The sequence below is a fragment of the Watersipora subatra genome, chromosome 3 (assembly GCF_963576615.1).
Source record: "Watersipora subatra chromosome 3, tzWatSuba1.1, whole genome shotgun sequence".
In the NCBI taxonomy this organism is placed as follows: Eukaryota; Metazoa; Bryozoa; class Gymnolaemata; order Cheilostomatida; family Watersiporidae; genus Watersipora; species Watersipora subatra.
In genome coordinates, this window is record NC_088710.1 from 25,870,351 (window position 1) to 25,880,456 (window position 10,106).

The window sequence follows — 10,106 nt, forward strand, 5'->3', positions numbered from 1 at the left end:
CCATTATGGCTTGTTGCCCTAGATAGGGCATGTTGCTGCAATCACGTAATTAACTTCAAATTGACTGATTTGAAAAAAAAATTCATTGCCGCTTAATGTTAGTGTTTTTTAAACTTCTCTCATTGACAAGCAGTTAGTCATGATGCATTTCGCTTGCCAATAGCTTGAGAAATGTGTGCTGTTTTTTAAGCATTGCAGAAAGCCCTAAGATCTTCAAATAAATCCCATAGGCATACCAGATAGCAGAGATTACCAAAAGGAGTTGGCAAGGCATTAAAATCACTTGTATGGTTCAAACTTGTATGTCCTAGAACATGTTATACAATACAAAAATACTGTTTTTTTAAAAATTGTGCTCAAATTTATGCACGCTTTCATCATTGCCTTTTAAACCAATAATTTGGCAAGTCTCTCCCAGCTATTGTTTTAAACATATGTGTATATTGTCTATACATATTAGTGTACGTGCTGTAGCGTAGCGTATAAATTAAAACCATCAAAAATGTACAAGCCTGATAGTAAACTCTCTCTGTTATATTGAAATCATCAAAGAGTTACAATACTTTTTCTGCATAGGCTAAGGTAAGGCCTGCTTCAAACCTGCAGACAGCTGTGTAAACCCTGAGTCTTCATTTATCCAACAGCCAAAAAATTAAACAAATTACGTAGCTGCGTATGGGCATACACCTAATTTAATTGTGCTGATAACCACATTTCTTTCTGTAGGATTTACTATCGCTTGCGTGAACTCGGAGTGCACTCGGGATCGAATCTAAGCTTCAAATCTAGCTCATTTAACTCATCTCATGTCAGCAACGCTTTTTAGTGCAAGTATTATCAATGGAGGACAACTGAGCTGGCAGAAGATCTATGTGGCTGCAAGTTTCTGATTTAGACCAACGTGAGTAGGATAAAACTGTATTTAAGAAATGAAACAGATAATGAAAGCAGCAGGTATGTGTACTTTTGCTTTAGATTTTACTTTACCTTGAACTTTGGGGACTACATTGGGCTACAGGATTTGTTGTTGTCGCTCATCCAAAGTAACAAAAATATACGACTTTCAATGAAAGCTTGGATGACTGTAGCTTAACATTTGCTTCATACTCAAGTCAAGTCAAGCTCATATGTCAAGCGATTTTCAGGAATCGAGTGTTGCGATCATTGGTAGACATTGGTAGATATGCATCACTGAATAATTTTCCATTGCTAGCTGGTTGTCGGATGCATGCTTTACGTTATATCCTTAAAATCCCAAATTTTTCCAACTTCTCAAAAATTCAAGTGATTAAAAGATCTATAACAAAAGTTTAATTAAAAATGGTTTACAGAAAGAGTTTTTAATTGAATTCTGAAAGAATATATAATTTATATTGTAATACTCATACAAAAATTAGTTCCGTAGGCCTACTATATGCTAATCAAAGCTACCGTTTCAAGGCAAAGGTTAGCAGTAGTTAACCTTTCGGTATAGAGATTCAAGACAAAAAAATTCATGTAAAATAAACGTTTTATAATGCTAGAAGCCTAGAACTAAGTGCCAGCAAAGCTTTGCTAGCAAAGCTTTGTGAAGCGTATTAGATACACATGGCATGAGGAAAATCTGTTGCTGCAGATGTTTATATTATTGATTGATATAATTAATGTGGTTATGTAAACATTGACTGTAGCATATATTCTTTAAGGGGAAATATATATTTTGCCATAATCCTTGTTTTTTTTTAAAACATTTTTTGAAGATTGACTAACCAAACATGAAACAGGTACATTAAAAATAATTAAGCTTTTCGTATACCCATTATTATGCTAGTTTGCAACGAATTTGCGTGTAGCCTATCATCAGAAAACTCAATGACCAAAATTTGCTTGATATTTCTCCAGTATCCTGCGGGACATGTATTGCCTCCAGCTAGCTTTAGCTTTCAGAGCCAGACATAGAACCCAGTTCAAGCAATAAAGGTCATAAACTAGTAACAAGCATTAATTAAACATCTCTTTGTATATAGCTTAGTGTATGGCATTATGTAATCTCATACCTGTTGGCTGTTTAGCTCAGAGAAAGAGCTAATCTCATCAATCACTGTCAACAGGGTGTCAACAATCACTGTCTCTGTTCGCTGGCACTGGCTACATGCATTACTCATGTGTCTTTGTGTAACTTGTGATGTACTCTCTAACCTGGTCCACATAAATGCATGCTAATAATCAAATGTCTTTTTTTCTTGTAGAGTGTGACATTGTGTTTCGTAATAATGCTATAATGCCTGGCTTGCTCTTGGTTGCAGGTATGTACTGACAAGATAAAACAATCTGACTTTTTTTCATTTTTTTTCCAGGCTTTCATTTATATGGTCTCTAATTTAGACAACAACTGCGACGACTTAGCCTTTAGCTGTGCACTTTTCTTGTTGTTTTGTTATCGTTACTTATGCCAACAGAAAATTTAATATTCACATTGTTTTTATATAGTAATGATAATAGCAAAAAGAGTACAATTTAAAATATTTTTTCTCTGTAATTACCAAAAATCATTTAGCAACCGATATAGTTCTAGTCATAACATTGAAATGAATATTTTCATGGTGTAGTATCCTGGTTAGCCTCTGAACCTTGAGTTAAATGTATTCTGTTTTTGTCTAATTTAAAAGTTTTGAGCTATTGAGACATACACTGACCCTCGTATAGAGATAAACCCTGTCTTTAACAATGATGATTTCAGCCAGCTTTCAATAACCTAACCAACAGACCTTACCCATTCTGTGTTGTGCTGTCCTTGTATTGTAGTTGGTTTTTGTTAGTGCAGAGTAGGTGAGAAGTAGGATACTTGAGCCAATAAAAGAGTTACATTTTTAATATGAAATAACTAAGGTTTTTTTGCGTTGTATTTAAAATTTTGCATGCTCTTAGAGCTTGGTTAAGTGCATCGGTGAACATGGTTTTACTTTTGCTCTCTCAACTGCATTCAAATAATTTCATATAGTAAAGTCAATGGGCCATCTATCTTTGAAGAAAGATGCATGGGTCAGTATGGAGGATTCAGAGGCCACCACTTGAGGAAACTTGGGCATAAGGGCAAATTTCATGATCTTAGGCTATACATATAACTGAAAGCTTTTCATTTAATATCTTATTACAGCACTACCCATAACATTATTTGACGTATAGATTTTTGCTGCTTTCTTTTTATAAAACTATGGTATTGGCTAAAAGCGTAAATTGAATGGGTTATGATAAAATTATACTTGGCCGCTTGACCCATCTATCCGTTTTTGCGCTTGCATTGCAGTAGATTAGTTGGGCCAACTGGTCCAACTACCCTCATCCTTAATGGCCCATGTATACCCAGCTTATAACTTTTGTAAAGTGCCATAACTCTCAAGTTATTTACAGATTAGTTTTAAATTTTGTCTCAAATCGGTTAAAAGATGTTTATTTATGTTAAAAACAAAAATTTGAGTAAACGTCATTCATTTGCTGCATGTTAAACCTGCTAGAATATTAAGTAAATTTACGAAACAGTACTGATGAAAGGTAACTTACCTCCATGCTTGACATTTTCACTTTGACAGAAACTAAGATGGCAGCAGTGACCTATTTTTGGATTGGACAATATTATACAAGCAATAGAAAACTAAAATAAAGTAAACAATTTCTAATAATGGGATACCTATGTATCCCCTGTTTCCATATATCCCACTTCTCCCCTAATATTTGTCCTGAGTAATTATACTCACTGGGAATGTGAGTTTATCTTCTCTCAATTTTTGGCATTAGAAAGTTTGAGTATTTTTATCATGTTTGCTAGAATTTTGACTTCTGAGTTCGAGTTTGGCACATGAATTATTGAAGCACAATGAATAAATGTTGGGATTAGTCGCTTGAAAGATGTGCGATACTCAACAACTATGCCTGCTATGGACTAATGCATCTATGGAAATAATTATAATTGTATTTTAATATCACAATTACTATTCTGGTGTTATGGATTAAATTAGGCTGCTGAAATATAACACTGGATATCTAACATGTTTCAGTCAATGCTACTTGCTAAATTAAGTTTGAGCAGGGTAGTGTTTTTAAAAGTTTACTCTCTATTCTTTGGATTTAAGATTCAATGTTTTTGTAGTTGTACCTGCAAAATGATAGAAAATCATTTTCACCTGTAATTACAATTTAAGTATATGGAACAGTACTTGAATTGTTCCATATACTTGAAGAAAGAGATAGAGATAAAGTTATAGCGACTAAAAAAGGTAATTGACATGGTATGGCTAAATATGACAGGGTTGTTATTCACTGCTGCCACATTCAAGGCAAGGCCAATGTTTTCACTGCGGTTTATCTAGTATTTTGCAATATTATCACAGACTCATTATACACGCATTATGTGGCTCTCGGAGCGAATAAGAGTCAGGCTTATAGGGCAGAGCTAGCTAGAGAGTGGCAAAACACACCTGTGAATAATAAAACTTGATCGGAAACACTTACTAGAACCAACATCTTCGTACATACATAAAGCACTAAGCTGGGACAAGAACCCACCAGAGCACGCAAGCCAATAATAGCTAAAGCTGAAGCAATAATAGTCATAAAAGCTGAAGCAAGCGGTAGAAATGTCAAGTGATTTGCAGGAACTGATAATTGCAGGGCTTTGTGAAGCGTATTAGATATGCATGACATGAGAAAAACTCTTTGTCGCGGATTTACATATTATTGATTTTATTGAATGATATTAATTCATTCGCACCTGCCTAATTTTTAGGCGATTTGCCCCAGATACCGCTGATTTTCGGAAAGTTGCCGTAATTCAAATTACTACTACAAAAAACAAACTTAAGATAATTTACTCATTTAAATTTCACAAGAACCAGCCAAATCTCCATTTTCAAATTATATTATATTCATACAAACAACTCGTATCCCTTTTATGTAGATTCATGCATCAAAGAAGGTAGTTTTAGGAAATTTCCAATTTTCAAAAAAATGTCATTTGCTGAAACAAAGTTAGATTTGCACCATAAAAATTGCAAAATATACTAAGTTTGACTGAAATTAGTTATTTATTACAGACAATACATAGTTATAAAGATTATTTATAGAGATGTAGTTAGTCACGAACACGAAAATCATGAAACTTCAAATTTTTCCCAACGAGAAACTTTGAATTTTTTCTTCAAACAAATGCATAGCACATCTATATGCCAATATAACACGAATAAAACTTCATGAAAATGTTTCAAATAATAAAAATATGTTCAATAACTCTGTTCTTGACTTTTCAGATATCATAGACAGCTCTCAGAACCAATATGATCCTATCGAAACTGAAAGATAACGTCAGTCTGACTACAGCTGGCAGCGTGAAGAATGCATTTTTATTCGAGCATAACGATTCAAATTGGCAAAATTAAAAGTTAATAGAAACTTTGAAACATTAAAAATATTGTTTTAATTTGATTTATGCAGTCTTTCAGTGTCTTACCACTTTTTGATCTGCATATTTACTGCTGAAGTTGAAAAAAGATTATCACAAACGATAAAATTTCAAGTCAGCATGATGATTTCCGGTTTTGGTAGATATTGAGATAGGTGTACTAATCAGGTTATAACTTTTGTCGGAGATGTCACAGAAGCATATTTTAAAGTTTGTCTGATTGGCCAGAAATTTTTCTTTATAGCGAATTAAAAGTATTATTTTATAACTAAAAAATAATGATGCAAAGAGTTGGTAAATTTCAGACGCGAGTAAACACGCGTTGAGTGCCTGACAATGTTATAAATACGCATGTTAACTTGCGTTAACTCGCGCATGGGTGCGAGTAAACTCGCGCATAAACTCATTCGCGCATGGGTGCGAATGAGTTTATCTGGTTATGTAAACATTCACAGTAGCAGATATTATTTGAGAGAAAATGACTATTTTGACTTAGCCTTGCTTTTGTTTGTAAACATTTTGTTGAAGATTGTCTAACGAACCATGATACAGGTACATGCAAAATCGTGAAGCTCTTCGTATACACATTAATATGCTAGTTTGCAAGTTTTTGTCTCGAGCTTTAGCTTTCAGAGCCAAACATAGAACCCTGTTCAAGAAATAAAGGTCTTAAACTAGTAAGAAGCATTATTTAAACACCCCTTTGTATATAGCTGAGTGTATGGCATTATGTAATCTCATACCTGTTTGCTGTTTAGTTCAGAGAAAGAGCTAATCTCATCAATCGCTGTAAACCACATGCTGGCACTGGTTACACTCATTACTCATGTCTTTGTCTAACTGGTGATGTACTGTCTAACTTGCCAACATAAATGGATGCTAATCAATTGTCGTTTTTCTTGTAGAGTCCGATATTGAGTTTCGTAATAATGCTACAATGCCTGGCTTGCTCTTGATTGCAGGTATGTACTGACCAGATAAAACGATCTAACTTTTTTCCATATTTTCTTTCCAGGTTTGCATTCATATGGTCTCTAATTTAGACAACAACTGCCAAGACTTAGTCATTAGCTGTGCGCCTTTCTTGTTGTTTTTTTACTGTTACTTATGCCAACAAGAACTTTAAAATGGTATTGTTTCATATAACAATAATAACAACATAGAGTTACTACTTAGAATAGTTTTTCTCTGTTATTACAGAAAATCAAAATTTGCATTCAATATAGTTCTGGTGATAATATTAAAATGAGTATTTTTATGGTTTAGTCTCATGGTTAGCCTCTGAGCCTTGATTTCAATGTATTCTGGTTTTGCTAACTGGAAGGTTTTAAGCTATTGAGACATTCACTGACCCTCCAATGAAAATAAAGACTGGTTTTAACTCTTTCGCTACCGTAAGCCGATATATCAGCTTTAGTGGTAGTTCAAGTACAGGCCGTAAGCCATATATCGGCTTTAGTGGTAGTTCAAGTACAGGCCGTAAGCCATATATCAGCTTTAGTGGTAGTTCAAGTACAGGCCGTAAGCCATATATCAGCTTTAGTGGTAGTTCAAGTACAGGCCGTAAGCCATATATCGGCTTTAGTGGTAGTTCAAGTACAGGCCGTAAGCCATATATCGGCTTTAGTGGTAGTTCAAGTACAGGCCGTAAGCCATATATCGGCTTTAGTGGTAGTTCAAGTACAGGCCGTAAGCCATATATCGGCTTTAGTGGTAGTTCAAGTACAGGCCGTAAGCCATATATCAGCTTTAGTGGTAGTTCAAGTACAGGCCGTAAGCCATATATCAGCTTTAGTGGTAGTTCAAGTAAAGTCCGTAAGCCATATATCGGCTTTAGTGGTAGTTCAAGTACAGGCCGTAAGCCATATATCAGCTTTAGTGGTAGTTCAAGTAAAGTCCGTAAGCCATATATCGGCTTTAGTGGTAGTTCAAGTACAGGCCGTAAGCCATATATCAGCTTTAGTGGTAGTTCAAGTACAGGCCGTAAGCCATATATCAGCTTTAGTGCTAGTTCAAGTACAGGCCGTAAGCCATATATCGGCTTTAGTGGTAGTTCAAGTACAGGCCGTAAGCCATATATCGGCTTTTCAATATGGTTTCACTTTTCTTTTAATTATGAAGCCTATAGAACAGCTAGACTAATCAAATTTTGTCTCCAGTGAAACAACCTTGTTGCCAACTACTTGCTATCAATGTAAATATTTTTAGCTAAATATTGTCAACAAATCGCGGTGATAAATGTAGTGACCGTAAAACGATATATCGGCTTATCAATAGGGTTTCACTTTTCTTTTCATTGCGAAGCCTACACATTAGCTAGACCAATCAAAATTTGTCTCCAGTGAAACAATTGTGTTGCCAATCACGTGCACCTAAAAAATTTTTGTTTCAACTAATCCATTTCTAATTATTTTTCAAAACGGTGAAACCAGATCGTTATCGTCATAGCGAGGAAAAACACACTGCGTTCGTTCAACACAAATAAAACGTTCGATATTGTACAAGAGTAAAAATCACCTTGTAATTATCTTGTAGAAAATTTTGTTTTGAATAGGATGCATTTTACAGTGAAGTGATATCTGCTTTTATTCTCGAGATATTGCTTAATTACTAGCGGTATATCAGCTTTTCAAAAAGTTGGTTCATTAATTTGGGCAGAATATTCATTCGGTAAGATTTTAATGTGGTAGTGAAAGAGTTAAAGGTTTACTTGCATCAAAATTTATATTACAGTTATTTATTATGGAAAGATTAACCAAGTCTTACTTTGTTGTGTTGTAGGTGGAAAATATTTTACTAACTATATTTTTCCAGTATATTTTGAGTCATGAAATGATGATGAGCGTGTGCTGGATGGATATGATCTGTAAATTTTTTTACGAGTTTTTAAAATTGTACAAAAGTTTATAGTTTCAGCCCGAACAATGGTGAAATACCATTTTTTTCTGTTTGATGACATCGGTGGTAGGTTTTTTACTAGTGTTTGATCAAATATCATTATACTATTCTTTGGATCGCTGAAAATATTGCCCAGGTTTACTGACACGCATTGATAAGATCGGCAAGGATCAAAGCGTTAAAACTTGACATATCATCAATTCATGAATTTTTACAAGTTTATATTTATATTTAACGACTATGGTATTATCTTATTGACATGGATTTACTTAATTTATTTGAAAATTTTAGCACTTTAACTACCAGAGGTGCGAGCTGTCTACTGACACAGGCTTGGGTAATATTTCATAACAAAGGCTAGTACAAAGCCATTTGCCCAGCTGCTTGCATTGAAAGCTGCTCAACCATAACAGCTCATGTATTGCTTTCCAGTTGGCAAGCACTTTATGTATGCCTATATCAAATTTATCGGCATGTCCACCAACATATCAACTGGTCGTGGATCAGTAGTTTGTTATCTGTTTAGGCCTACGTAGTCATTAAAGTCATCTTTCCTGAGAGATGTTACAATGATGAACAGATCTCAAATGCTAGTTCAACGCTTCTTCCCAGTCATTGGATGCGTAACCAACCTGATTTTCAAGGGCTGGTAGGTCATCCTTAAAGATGTAGTTGCGTCAAAATTTAAGTTGATCTTAAAAGAAAGCATTTTTTTTTCTCTATCAGTTGATATGTTGTTTGTTGTGTTACGCGAACGCATTGCCAAGATATTTGAAGATTAAAACCGAAAAAATCTGATCACCGTAAAAACGCTCAGGCCACAAAAACGTGCCCAGCCTCGCCAAAAATGATGTAACGCGTTTGGCAACCTCTCTCTATCTCTCGTATTCACATCGGCTATTTGCGATAAAAGTCTAGTCTTACGCGGCTCTATTGGCATATATCTTATTTTGTATTTGCTCGTGTTAGCTAGAATAAAATTTTAAATCCTGCTACAGATGCATTTTTATGAATGTTTAAAAGGCCTCAAATAACGAAAATTGAAAGTTTGTTCTACTCACTTTCTCCAAATGTTGTGTAAACATTTGGGTACCGACTACCAATTCTACCGGTCTACGGTAATTCTGTCTAGTCACTTTATGTAGAACGCGGTCTTTGTATCAGCACAGTTCTGCAGCTACCCATATAAACGATATACAGCCTCCCATAAGCCCCGCCCACATTATGTCGCCTTTTACCTATTGCCTACGTACTAGTTTCTTACTACTAGCAAGCCACCTCTTTGAAAAGAATATAGACAGGGATAGAGTTTTAAGGATGAGAAGTCTGCTGTAAACTGGATTTGAACTCACATTCTCCAGTTCTGCGGACACCCATATACCGTATCCAATTCACTACAATATTTTGCAAATCATGTTTTGCATTATCTTCAACAATATTATTTTATTATATAATTTTTACAAGCAAAAATATTTTCATCTCGGCATAAAGCTTTTATTAAAAATATTCATCAAGTCGTGGCCACTCACATAGTATTAGCTGATACAATAAGAAAAATTCATCTACTGCAACAAACTCAAACAAAACATCATCCAGCATGCATTCAAGTCTTGCTTTCTCCTTTATAGCAGTTTCCACACTGACAAAGCTTCTTCGGCTGGTGGGACGACATAAACATTCTGTAATCAGTAAAACAAGTAAATGTAAACAAAGTAGATGCAATAAATATGTCATTCATAGATATGTCATTCTAAAGCGTATCTATTGACAGCTT

At 34.8% G+C, this 10,106-nt stretch overlaps 1 long non-coding RNA gene across 1 annotated transcript; it reads left to right on the forward strand.

Annotated features, from left to right (window-relative positions):
* The first annotated feature begins 801 nt into the window (after positions 1-801).
* LOC137391896 (uncharacterized) lies at positions 802-8,981 on the forward strand. The gene is made up of 4 exons (XR_010978184.1): positions 802-901; positions 2,229-2,285; positions 6,340-6,396; positions 8,859-8,981. It is a non-coding gene; the product is annotated as an uncharacterized lncRNA (long non-coding RNA).
* Positions 8,982-10,106: the final 1,125 nt, after the last annotated feature.